At 48.7% G+C, this 13,823-nt stretch overlaps 1 protein-coding gene and 1 pseudogene across 1 annotated transcript in view; both read left to right on the forward strand.

Moving 5' to 3' along the window:
- IDUA (alpha-L-iduronidase) overlaps window positions 1–13,823 on the forward strand; it is a 2,362,715-nt gene that overhangs the window by 1,947,309 nt on the left and 401,583 nt on the right. The window lies entirely within an intron of this gene.
- On the forward strand, window positions 6,456–10,018 carry LOC147727839 (homeobox protein Hox-A9 pseudogene; annotated as a pseudogene).

A 13,823-nucleotide genomic window follows, 5' to 3' on the forward strand; every position in this document is an offset into this window, starting at 1 on the left:
TGTTGGCTTCCCGCCCAGTCTCCTAGCAAAACTTAGGATAGCAGTGGCCGAGCTTCTGACCGCTTTAGTTTTGGCTACAATTTGCGGAGCCCAACCCCCCTTGGTGTCAAAAATTACACCCAGGTATGTAAAAATTTTAACATTAGTGATCACGTCACCGTTGCAGTAGAACTGTCTGGAGATGTTTTTACCAGCCCCAAAAGCCATGACGTGTGATTTGGAGTTGTTTATCACTAGGTCTAATGATAACATAAAATCATTAAAAGCATTTAAAAGTTTTTGTAAACCTATGGGGGTCCGAGCTATTAAAGCTGCGTCGTCCGCGTACAGGACAACCGGAATACGAGTTTCCCCTGCACGCGGAGTATCCACGGTAGCAGTTAAAAGAGTTTCCTCAAGTGAATTAATTTACAGAGTGAAGAGCATGGGAGCAAGAATGCAGCCCTGCCGCACGCCCCTGCTGGATTTGAACCAAGCGGTACGATTACCTTCTTGGTCCATTCTAATTGAAGCTTTCAAATCTTTATGTAATTCTGCCAAAAAATATACAAGGGGAGGATCAAGACCCAGCTTTAACAACATGGTCCACAGCCGAGCTCTATTCACCAAATCAAAAGCTGTAGACAGGTCCATAAAAGCAACAAAAATTGACCCTTTTTTAACAGTTGTGTATTTCGAAATTAACAAATGAAGATTTAAGCATTGGTCCTCAGTCCCTCTCCCAGCACGGAACCCATATTGGGCATCTACTAGAATATTATTGTCTGTGGACCAGGTGTTAATTCTAGCAAGCAGGACTTTGCCCAAAATCTTCATTGAAGAATCCAATAACGAAATTGGTCGAAAACACTTTGGGTCGCTTCTTAGGCCCTTTTTAAAAATAGGTACTATAATAGCACATGACCATGTTTTTGGCAAACCCCCCTCATACACACAATTAAAAACATTAGCTAAAATCTCAGCCCACATCTCGGAGTTAAGTTTGTATAGGTCCAGGGGAACCCCATCCGGGCCCGGGGCTTTATTAGCAGCTGAGCCTAAAATTGCCAGCTCTACTTCTGATTTGGTAAAATCTAATTTAGTGGGAGACAATGGGGAGTAAGGTATTTTAAACACCTCAGCAGTTTCGTTAGAACCATATATATTAGAAAAATGGTTAATCCAGTCAGCTTCAGATATGTTAATTTCAAGATCCAAATTGTTAGTGTGGGAGAACAAAGGATTATTAATTATAGCCCAAAATTTGGAGCTATGTTTAAGGGTTATGGGGTCCATCAAAGAGTCCCAGGCTTCATCTTTGATGGCTTTTTTCCGAAGTTTGACTGCCAAAGCATATTGTCTTCTTAGATCTGCCACCAAAGTCCTATCTCTAGGGGATTGTTTAAGTCCCTTCAGCAAGGCTGAGTGTGCCTGTGAGCAAGAGTGGTCAAACCATCTACACACTGGTGCAGAACCCCTCCCTGGTTTGACTCTAAGCTCTTTTTCCACTCTAGCACAAATAGCTTCAAAGGCACTCACCACTTCCCCTCCCCTCATCTCTCTATTCCTACAATTCCCAATTTCGACTCCCATATCTTGCACAATAAGACCATGAAAATCCTCTGGGCAGACTTTACACCATTTAAGGCGTCTGCCCTGATCTTTACTCCTCACGTCCCTTATAGAGGTAGCCCTTAATGCTCCTTTATGCAAACCAGAAAGAGCATCCAAAACCAATAACACAGGGTTGTGGTCACTAAATCCACTAACAATTGCGTTATAAAACAATACATAACGAAGGAGCCCTGAGGACATAAAAAAGTAGTCAATAATCGATTCACTGCCCCTTGCGTTGTACGTGACCACACGGTTTGTTGTATCTGAGAACCCTGGTTCATATAGGTCATTTGATGAGAGCAAGTTTTCCATCGCCACACCCTTAGGGCTATGTTCAAAGTGTGGCGGTGAGGTATAATCAGGACCGTTATCAATAATCTGGCAATGGGACTCACACAAATGAACATTAAAATCACCCATCATTATACACTGAACAAAAGTGGTTTGTTTTGACATATATTTAGTTAAAAAGTCCGATAAACCATCTAAAACAAAATTTGGGGGTCCCCCCTGCATAGAGTTGTAACAGTTTATTAATACAATCTTATTCTTATCAGCCAAACAGATTTCCACCAGCTGAAAATAGTGAGAAGAACTAGGGATTTCTCTAACATTACCTGCAATTTTAACTGAAACAAGGAATAGCAAACCCCCTCTGTCCCTACCCGATGTGGAGCTCTGGGCATCAACAAAAAAAGAAATGTATCCTTCTACCCAGAAACCTTTATCTTTCATCCAAGTTTCTTGTAATGCAACTATATCATGGTTCTTCACTGATTGTAACCAAATTGGGTCATCTTGTTTTGCCCGTAGGCCCGCGATGTTCCATGATAATAACCGTATGTGCCCTCCCCCTAACTGTAATGGGTCGTTAATAACAGTTTCGACTCTGACATCAGGTAGGGCCACATCAGTATTGCTTGGGAGTTGGCAAGTCAGGTTATCCTGTTCAGGTACAGGTTCTAGTCATTCAATGTCTATTCTATCAGCTAATGCCGAAAACATGTTTGACAATGGTAGATCGTTGGAGGGTGTATTCCTTACAACATTTACTACACCATTACCTTTGATTGGCTTAGTCATCCATACATTAGTAGGCATAGGTGAGATAAGATTATCCTCTGCCCAGGTATTATCAATAGACTGTAACTTATTGTTTTCATTTACAACTGGCCTATAAGGTCGGGGATAAAAGAAACCAAGAGGCATCGCCCGGACCCCTTTACTTACAGGATCCAGAGGGGAGTCATCCCAGAAAAGTCGACTAGCGACATTCTTGGATTTAAAATTTACAATGACACAGTCTCCAGATACCTCTTTCTTGCTTCTACCCACCCAGTTTACCCGTCTACTTGTTACAATATTGTCTGCGATGTTACTTTCTCCCGTGCAGTTGGCATTACACCATTTTTTGACGTGCCTAAGCAGGGACTCATGTTGTTCTACCGCCCCGTCTTCAAGTTTGGGCACGTTAACCAAAATTGCGACAAAGGGTGTTGCATCCGGAGGTAAATTTATTGGAGGTACCCTTTTTTCCAGAGCCCCCCACTGGCCTCTAGGCCTTGTGGAGCAACTTGCACTGTGGCCAGCCTCTGTCGTGGGGATATATATTCCATTATCTACTTTCCCTTTTTGTGGCACAGGTTTGACAGTAGGTAAAAGAGGGATATTGACTGGCCTAGTTATGGGTGGGTCACAAACTTTAGGGGCAGCGACCTGCACAACTGAGGAACATGGAGCCAAAGGCATAGAGAATGCAGGGGCCCGAGTATTAAGAACATTATTGATACGATCACATTTTGCCATAAAGTTCTTAACACAGTCCTTCAAAGTTTCATTAATATCCGAGGCAATCTGGATTAAAGCAGTCTCAAGTCTATCTGTGAACAGTTTTTCCAATAATGCCATAATGCCTTCCTCCGTCAGAAGGGTTGGCTGGGCAGAGCCAGCCATAGTTAAAGCAGACCTTCCAGCATCCCCGGGGTTCATAGGGAAGTTAGGTATCACAGTTTCAGGTAAGGCCGGGCATGGAAGAACTGTGGCAGGAAGTGGCAAAGTAGGTCTACAAGCCTCAATGATGACCCGAGGCTCCAATGGTACACAATTTATGGTGGAAGAGTTCGAAGTATCAACAATCCCAGGGCTAGGAGCAAGGCCCAGTTCACGCTCGGACTCAGCAATCTGCGATGATAGTTCCTCCACCTTAGTAGTTAGGTATGTGAGTATACTTGTAGTATACTTTGGCACCTTCGCTTTGGCTTCATCAGCCGCTGGTGTTACCAATTTGCGCTTACCCATAACGGAAGATGTTAAGGACGTGGCCCGTCCCGTCCCTGGTCGTCCTTGGACGGCCTTAGACGGCCCGCCCTCTGCCCGGGCTCCGCCCGGCGTCGCCCGCGCGCAGCCGCCTTTAGTAGCGCCTCCTGGCGCTTGTGCAGGAAGTGGGCGGGAGATGTTGCAGGGCTCGCTGGGAGTTGTGGTCCGCTCCGCTCCGCGGCCGTGCGGCCGTGCGATGGCGCTGCACAGCGGCGGGGGCGACCACAACGTCAGGGACCCAGCAGCGCTGTGTGAAGGAGGTAGTGCGAGCAGCGTCTGGGCAGCGTTTCCACGACCCCTCCTGGAGCCGGTAAGCTTCGGTTTTAGACCCCCGCACCGCTCCGGGAGCAGCCGCCTTTAGTAGCGCCTCCTGGCGCTTGTGCAGGAAGTGGGCGGGAGATGTTGCAGGGCTCGCTGGGAGTTGTGGTCCGCTCCGCTCCGCGGCCGTGCGATGGCGCTGCACAGCGGCGGGGGCGACCACAACGTCAGGGACCCAGCAGCGCTGTGTGAAGGAGGTAGTGCGAGCAGCGTCTGGGCAGCGTTTCCACGACCCCTCCTGGAGCCGGTAAGCTTCGGTTTTAGACCCCTGAGGCATTGAGCAGTACGTTCGGCAAGCCCCATCTGTTGAGTTTTTTCCATCGGTGATTCCTGCTCACTCTGTCGAATGCGGATTTAATGTCCACAAAACAGGTGAAAAGGCTGCATTTTCTTCTTTGCGCTTGTTCCGTCAAAAGTGCTAGAGTTGCGAGGTTGGATAGAGTACCCATACCTTGCCAAATTCTTGTCTGGAATCTGGGAATGATGTTTTTTTCCTCCATCCAATCTTGCAACTGGATTAGCAGGCACGAGGCGTACAGTTTTGCTTCAACGTCAATCAGTGAGATTAGTCTGTACTTTCCCGGCTTATTGAATATGGGGTGGATGATGGTCCCCCTCCAGGAAGCCGGGATGTTAGACTGTGAATAAATCTCATTGAAGACTGGGGTGAGGATGAAAGACCACATCTCCGGGTTATTCTTAAAAATGGCGTTCGGTGTACCATTTGGCCCGGCCGCTCCCTGAGACTTTAGTTTCCTTATAAGACCACTTAGCTCTTTCACGTTTGTCAGGGAGTTTGGCTCATTGATGGATGAGTTTGAGGTGTGCTGTCTTCTGCAGAGACCGGAGTGGATGAGGCTTGGACTTCCTTATGTTCGTGGACTGGCCTGTGAGGTAATTTTTTGGGACCCTTTGTAGATGAGGCTTGGACTTCCTCATGTTCGTGATCTGGCCCGTGCGGTAATGTTTCGGGGCCCATCGGCGATTTATCAAACAGAGTTTTGACGTGGGCAATCCATATATCAGAACCAATTCCTGCCTCTTGCAGCAGTATAGGACCAGATGTTAATGTGTTTACGATACCCCAGAATTCGCTGCTGTTGGATTTTTTACCGGCAGATAATAGTTGCAGCCAGATGGACACTTTGTACTCTGTTTTTGCTCTTTCCAGGTTCCTCCTGTATGTGCGCCTTAGTATGTGCAGCTTTGTTATTTCTTGTTTTGGACCCTTTTCTCCAACTTGAGATAGGCGTCGCACTTCTCTTGCGATCTCTCTTTTTCGTATTTTGAGATCTAGATTGAACCACAGATCCCTTCTGGTGACTTTTGTTGAGATCCGTCCCATGGAAACTGGGGAATTTTGGACCAAACACTCGACCAATCGCTCCCAGTAAATTACGTGAGCATGTTCTAGTACGGGGCCTTGAATTTCTTTAAAAGCCTTGACTTTTTCCTGAATGAATTACGGGGCCACTCCTCGCCATTTTAGTTTACGAAGATTAAACGTTTCTGGCGGCTGCATGATGGTATTGCAGTTTTGAGCGCTTTTTGCATTGTACTTCAAGTTCAGCGTCAACGGAAGATGGTCACTTTCGACTCGTGCGATAATTTTAAAGTTGTTAATTTGTGGGAGCAGGTTATTGCTGATTATTTTGAAGTCTATTGTTGAGGCGACCTTTCCGCTCAGATGTGTTGCTGTGGCTGGCGAATCCCCCGGAGCTTTGCCATTCATGATTGTCATGTTGAATGCTGCTAAATTGCAAACAAACTCAGTCGCACCCAGGGAGGATTTACTGTTTCTTCCCCGTTTGGTCATTAGAAGATTGCTATTAAAGTCGCTTGAGTTCACTATTTGGGAGTTCACGTGGCCTTTCTGCAAGGACTTCAATAACTTTGTTAGGGTTAGATGTTTACGCTTCTGCTTTTTTCTCTCCGGGTGGATGTAGACGTTGATTAAAAGGAGTTGGCTGGTTGGTTCCTTGCCGATTACCTTGATCACTTGGATCCAGTTTGCCCCCGTGTCTAGTTCTTCCGTTGCCCAGTTCAGTTTTTGAGTGATAAAGGTTGATAAGCCCCCTCTCGGATGGCCATAAATTGAATGTCTTTCAGCCAGGCAGTGATGTCCAATAAAACCAGGTATTGAGCTTGCCCCCATGTTCCATGTTTGTTGGAGCAGGATTATTTGTTGTTACATGAGGAATGATACGGTTTCTTGATCTTGTCCCATGTCCCTGAAGCCATGCACGTTCCACGAACAGAGCAAGATGTTGGTCATTTGGGCATCTTCCTTCGCCAGTGTTAAACTTTTTCTTACTTGGTTAGGAATGCTTGTTGTTCAGCGTTCTTGAGATCCAGGACCAGTCCTTAATTTCCTGTAGACTTTCCCTGGTATTACCAGGACGTTCGCTTTTGGGTTGCCTGTTCTTGCAAGAGGGAGCTACCCGAGAATTGGAACGTGCACCACGTACGCATGTGAGCTGGTGTTTTCCTGGGCTTTTCCATTCGTTTAGTTTTTTAAGAAAGGGATATGGATACCTTGGGCGTTGATATGCCTTAAGCCTAATGCCCCATGCCACAAATCTTCCACTCATAGCTACAATTTTGTCCACCACATTCTTGGACGACCAAGTTGTCAGAGTCTCCTCCACTCCCCTCCCAGTTGTTTCCTTGAATTCCACCTAAGTTAGGTCACACGAACGGATTCCTTTTAATTCAGGGATTTCGTGGAAGAGTTTCAGAAGATTTCCCCTATTTAGAGTGTCTTGGATGCCCTTATGAATATTCCGGGATAAAAGACAATTTCAGTTCGCACTCATCGAAATCGAGTTGCTTTTCGTATGACGAGGATACGGGTTCCTTCCTTCCACCGGTTGATGTGAAGATTAGAGGGATGTTTTGTCCACTTTCTTGTTCATACTCGTCGTGTATGTGTTTGGCACCTCTTGCCTGGCGTTTGGTGTTCCTGTGATATTTGGGCCACGTTCCCTGTTCGTGGCTCTGCTTGGTCCTGGTTAAGAAGCTTCCAGTGGCGATCCTTTCCCCTTATTGTTACAGCTATACATTTGGGGAGGGATTGAGGGTTGAAATATGTAGGAGCATCCAACATATTCACCGAAGGTTGATTTTGCTTTTCTATGTCAGGACCCTTGTTTATTACTGCTTGTTGAAGTGCACGTTGTTGAGTACTTGCTACTTTGCCGCTCCTTGGGCTTCTATTTCCCACTGATTGGTGAATTTTTATGTTCTACTACACCCTCTTTCTTGTCATATGCTGTTATTATGCTTTGTTGCTGCACGGCTGGGGTTACATTTTTGGATGCTTCGTCCTCTGATGGTGGGCTTCCTGCGCTTTGATTGATTTGAGGGGAAGTTTGCGGTTTGGCAGTATGGCTAAGATCCAGACTCTTTGAGAAGGAGGTCTGGCTACAGTGGGCTTGGACGCTTACCAGGGTTCCAGCCACGGGCAAGGAGGGTAGTGCTTTTTAGGTTTTGCCTAGCCAATGCGTACAAAGTACACATGCGCTAGGAAAAACTTAATGATATCTGTGTGTGGGGACTGGACCGTCCCCACTCTCGCATTGGCTATCTCCATAATTGGAGGCTAGCCATTGGGAGAAGGCTCTGTCCGTCAATTCCGGACCAGATTCGGGGGCGTTCCCGAGAATTTTTGGCTTTTGGCTACGTCAGCCGAAAGCCTGTTCTCGGGAACGCCCTCCAATCTGTGCCGGCATTGACGGCACCCGTGGTCTCCTCTTCGCCTCTGTCCGCTCGGAAAAGGGTAGCCGTGTCTAGATGTGATCTTTTAATCTCGGCTGGCCACAATTCAAACAAAACTTTTCCGTATAACTCTAGCTATCCCCTTTTTGCATATAAAAAAACATATGGCTTTGCCGCTATAAAAAATGATGGCTGGAAAACACTGACCCATTAATAGACTGCGGACTGATTATACGTTATTGTTCTGCTGCGCAGTCACGTGACGGCCAATGGGCGGGCACGCTGCCTCCAACTTATTAGGTGGCTGTACTACTCGCTGCCTCCAAGTTGTTACATGAAATATACAGTTTCAATTTTTTTTTACTGGAAGTCCCCCTCTGTCGTGTGAGAGTCTGTCGTGTGAGAGTCTGTTGACCTCGGGGCCACTCAGCAATTACTACGTGGACTCCTTCCTGCTGCACAACAGCGAGGAGCTGGTGCAGTCGAGGTATGCAGCGGCGGCGGCCGCCGCCTTGGGCCCACTGGCACCCCCGGGCCGGCTGCTGGACCATGCCAAGTTCACCCCCTGAAGCTTCCAGTCCAAGAGCCCGGTCTTCGGCAGCTCCTGGAACCCCGTGCACCCAGCAGGAGGCGCTGGCACCGTGTACCACCATCACTACCCCTAGGCGCCCGAGGCCGGCAGGTACATGCGCTCCTGGCTGGAGCCCGTGCCCGAGAGCCTCTCCTTCCCCAGCCTGCCCTCGGCCAGGCACTACGGCGGCATCAAGCCCGAGCCTCTGCAAGGCGCCCGCCGCGGGGACTGCACCACCTTTGACAGCCACACGCTCTCACTGTCCGACTACTGGACCTCCCCAGCCGACAAGCAGGGGGGCAGAGAGGGGACCTTCCCGGAGACGGCTGCGGAGAGCGAGGCCAGCGGGTACAAGCCCCCCACCGACCCCAGTAAGTGCACACACCCACCTACCACTGCTGCACACTGGAGGGGCACCGCAAGCCATTTTTAAAACAAACCTGCTCTCTCACTTTATTTATCTTTACATTTAGATGACAATTTAACTCGACACAAAGGTGACACATTGTCGCGCTCAAAGCGACGTAGATTCATATCTCGCCACAATACACATGTGTATTGGCAACATCTCCACGTCACGATTCGTTGCCACACTGCCCTAACCGGGCGTTCAGCACTGGCCTAGGCATGCATTGAACCACACGCATGACCTTGTCAGGAGAAACTCATGCAGACCCTGGATTAAAACACGAGTTACACACATTGTGTCCCTAGGCGTGAGGGTGTGTGTCTGCACGTGCGTGTAAGGATCCACGCGTGTGTAAGGTGTAGGTTGTGTGCGAGCGCGTGTGCTTACGTATTTGAATGCATATATAATTGTTTGTGAATACACAGAGTCTAGTGTGCTGGTGACTCTGTGTGTATGTGTGTGTCCATAATGGGTGTATATGAAAGGTTTGTGCATTTATATTCCCCTTCTAATCCTTGTGTGTGTCTCTCTCTGCCCATGGCTCGCAGTGTGTGGGGGGGCTCGCAGTGTGTGGGGGGGCTCTGTGTGGGTGTGTGTGGGGGGCTCTGTGTGGGTGTGTGGGGGGGCTCTGTGTGGCTGTGTGTGTGGGGGGCTCTGTTGGGGTGTGTGTGAGGGGGGCTCTGTGGGTGTGTGTGAGGGGGGATCTGTGTGGGTGTGTGTGTGGGGGCTCTGTGTGTGTGTGGGGGGGCTCTCTGTGGGTGTTTGTGGGTGTCATTTGAGAGAGATTAAGCTATTGGCATTGTAAATGACAATGCCATTTATTTATGTTAAAAAAACATAAATAAAAATAATGTCAAGAGCAATGCCAATAGCTCTAACTTTCAAAAAGGCAAAACCATTGCATTGTAAATGCTTGTTCACTTTCCGTGGGCGTTTTTACTGCGAAAAGTGGAAAAAATTTGACCGGGGCAAGGCTAGATAGTTTGTTATATTTAAGCCTAGCCTTCCTCGCACGCTTTCTTTCCCGTTTTGTAGGTTTGACTCCCATCGTTGCTGTTGGCTGTGGGGCCACTAGCTGTTCTTCACTTTGATTAGGTTTTGTCTCGGCTTCTAAATTTGTTGGTGCTTCGTTGGTATTTTTTGGTCCCTCGTTGCTATCTTTGGGGAGATGATCTATTAGCTCTTGAGCGACAGATTTTTGAAATTTTCCATGGCAGTGTTTATTGTAAGATTGTTTTGCTGCCCCTAGAACATCTTTTAAAATTCCGGAAGGGTTGACAATTTCTCAATTATAGGGCCGCAGTAGCATGAGGCTAGTTGATTATTAATGTCTCTTTGCTGATCCAGGTTATCTCTTTTTGTTAGTGATGATGTTATTTAGTCCAATTTTGTATTTACACCAGAAATGTGACTGGCAATAAGGTTAATAAGGTCAATTTGCACATCCATTTTGTCTGACTGAAAGTTTAGTACTTTTATATATTATTCAAGGGTATGGATCAGTGTTTGCGCCCATTGTATGTTATAGTTGTCTTCGGTGTGCTGTGCCGGTGCGACCAACCCGGAGCTTGACCCATTTCCAGAGGAGATGGTTATTGGTGACGAGAGACTTAGTTGCTTGATTGTTATCGGGCTGTGACCGGCCTCCGGTAGCTCTGTATGCTGAACGTCTTGTTTTCCTTGGGGGCTTAGGGGAGTTGACGAAACCAATTTGGCTCTCCTTTGTGGGGTTCTTTTCCTTGGGCAGGGGGTTAGATGATCCTTTTCCTGTCCCATCCCTTCCAATGATTCTAGGATTTCAATCAGATTCGCCTCGCTTATGTTGGAGAACGATTTGCTGGTCGGCACTTCCTTTGGGGCGGCGCTTGCTGCTGACTTGATTAAGTCGATTTTTTTCTCCTTTGACCATTTTGTATTTACTCGGTACTCTTCCTTAGCGCCGGGAGGAGATTTACCGACGCTGAGCTTTGCGGCAGATGTTAAGTCATTTAGAGCCGGAGTTGATCCTACTAGGCTGCAGTTGAGTTTTCCGCACTCTCTACTTGCCCCAGTGGGGGTCTCTGTCTCCAAGGGTTCCGCGGGGTCTCCAATGTTCGTTATTTTTGTTTTAGTTCTTAGTTCATTGAAACCTTCAGTGGTCAATTCGTGATTTGATTTGAGAGTTGATACTGAGATTTCTTGAGCGATCTGATGCACCTGAGCTATTACTGGCACTTGTTTCCTGACTTCTGTGTGAGCCAACCTGTACTCCGGTAATGGTTCAATTGATGGTGCAGTGGTCAACATTTCTGGGCTGCCCGGGAGGGGAGTTTGTGATTTAGCTGGCTGCATTGGACTTGGTAGCATGGCGGATTCCTTTATGGGGGTGTACATTGCCGCCACAGGATCTTTTAGAAAAAAGAATTTTTGGATCCCTGATTTATTGTTCAGTTTTGGCTTTGTCTTTGTTGTTGGCTGGGAACTGAAACCAGCCTCTCCCTTTGGCCCGCACCGTTTTCAATGCTATTCGTTTGGGAATCCTCCTCTTCTACTGGTTTGAGTTTAGTTTTTTTGTTTTTGTTTTTAATTCCTTTTTTTCCTGGTGGTCTTTCTGTCGTTCCCTGGCGGACTATTCCTGATCGCATCTGTGCGGAGCCCTGAGACTTTATTCTTAAAGGCTTCTTGGAGGCTCGCTGGGCTCTGTTGAAGTTGTTGGGTTAGAGGTCCAGTTAGAGATCTGGCGGATAACCGGGCGCGGGGCGGGGCGAACTCCGCGGACCCCCCTTCCTGCACTGCTGTTCTATTCTAATTGCAACCGCACTGCCCATACCATCCAATGGGCCTTCCACGTCTCCAGCGCCTCCAACACGCCTTGATCTTCTGGGCTTGCTGACGTCGGGCCACACTAACGGGCTGGCTCGCGAGCAAGGGGTGAGCTGAGGCCGGCGACCTCGGCACTTGATTTCAGGGGGGGGGGGGGTTGGGGAATTTTTTGCTGTTCCTTTTGCTGTTCCCAGTAACCTTCCCCCTGCCCCTACCCTCCTTGCTTCCCCAAATGCAAGCAGAGCGCTGTGGCTCTGTTACTCACTTTATCGTCCTTAGCCTTGACTGCTCCTGCTACAGATCCAGAAGCCGCGGCTCCAGCGACGGTGCAGAAGTGTTTGAAAATGTTGCTGTCAAACTTGGAGCTTAAAAGCAGCTCTGTAACAGTAGCCGTCGGTGGTCAGACGTCAAGGAAAAAGGGAAGGAAGGGCCGTCTAGGGCCGTCTAGGACCGTCTAGGAGGAGGGGGGGGCGTCAGCTGCGCAGTGTTTTCGGCCAACAGTCCGCGGCTGTGAGTCTATGCAGTGCCGCTGTAGAGCAAGACTGGGCCCCAATGGAGCAGTGGTTCGAGTTGAGCCCCTCCGCGGTGGCTGGCGGTTGGCGGGAAGGGCATTGAAGGGACTATGAGAGAGCTGAGAGTAAAGCCCACAAAGGTGCTGGCAAAGCACTCAGGAAGGACCACGAGCGGAGCGCTCAGGGAGGACCACGGGCGAAAAGGAACCTGGCCAGACCTAGTCAGTTCCGCCTGAGTCACCCCCCCGGGCTCTTACTTCGCGGCCGCCTCTATTGGCAGCCACGCTCACGTCCTTCTCCTCCCTCCTTCCTAGGACGCTGCCTCACCTCCTTAGTGGCCCTGGTCCCGGTGCCGGCGTAGAAGCAGAAAAGACCCAACAGCATTCAACAGGCAAGGCCCTCCCCCGTTGATGCCGAGAGAACCGGGGCACTTGGGGCACTGTACGGTACCGAACGGCTGGGCTGGGCTGTGTCAGTATCCACGTCTGCTGCTTCTGCCGTTCGGCGGTTCTGCTTCTGCTTCGCTCGCTCGCACACCTCACCTCCTCATACATTCACCCCAGTACAGAGATCTGGGCCTAAATCCATCGTTTTTTTGCTTACCATGCCATTTCAGTTTGGACCCAGCCATATGCAAATCAGTTTTGACCTGCGCCCAATGGGAACAGTCCAGCCCGAACTGCCAGGCCAGGTCCTCCCTGGACTGGAAACAAGCACCCTAGGACCAGTTTCGGGGTTTCACCCCTCTTCAACCAGGATAGCTTGATTCCAGTGGCATGAAGAGCACAGGACTCACGTCTGAGCATACCCGTCCCACTCGGGGTGACAAATGCAAAAAGAACTATTGATGGACAGAATGCAGAACAATGTCATACATTCACCCCAGTACAGAGTTCTGGGCCTAAATCCATCGCTTTTTTGCTCACCATGCCATTCCAGTTTGGACGCAGCCATACGCAAATCAGTCTTGACCCTGCGCCCAATGGGAACAGTCCAGCCCGAACTGCCAGGCCAGGTCCTCCCTGGACTGGAAACAAGCATCCTAGGACCAGCTTCAGTGTTTCACCCCTCTTCAGCCAGGATAGCTTGATTCCAGTGGCATGAGAGCACGGGACTCACGCCTGAGCATACCCGTCCCACTCGGGGTGACAAATGGAAAAAGAACTATTGATGGACAGAATGCAGAACAGTGTCATACATTCACCCCAGTACAGAGATCTGGGCCTAAATCTATAGTTTTTTTTGCTCACCATGCCATTCCCGTTTCGACCCAGCCATATGCAAATCAGTCTTGACCCTGCGCCCAATGGGAACAGTCCACCCCGAACTGCCAGGCCAGGTCCTCCCTGGACTGGAAACAAGCATCCTAGACCGGTTTCAGGGTTTCCCCCTCTTCAGCCAGGATAGCTTGATTCCAGTGGCATGAAGAGCACGGGACTCAAGTCTGAGCATATCCGTCCCACTTGGGGTGACAAATGCAAAAAGAACTGTTGATGGACAGAATGCAGAACAATGTCATACATTCACCTCATTACAGAGATCTGGGCCTAAATCCATTGTTTTTTTGCTCACCGTGCCATTC

The sequence above is a fragment of the Lissotriton vulgaris genome, chromosome 3_1 (genome assembly GCF_964263255.1).
Source record: "Lissotriton vulgaris chromosome 3_1, aLisVul1.2, whole genome shotgun sequence".
NCBI classification, from domain to species: domain Eukaryota; kingdom Metazoa; phylum Chordata; class Amphibia; order Caudata; family Salamandridae; genus Lissotriton; species Lissotriton vulgaris.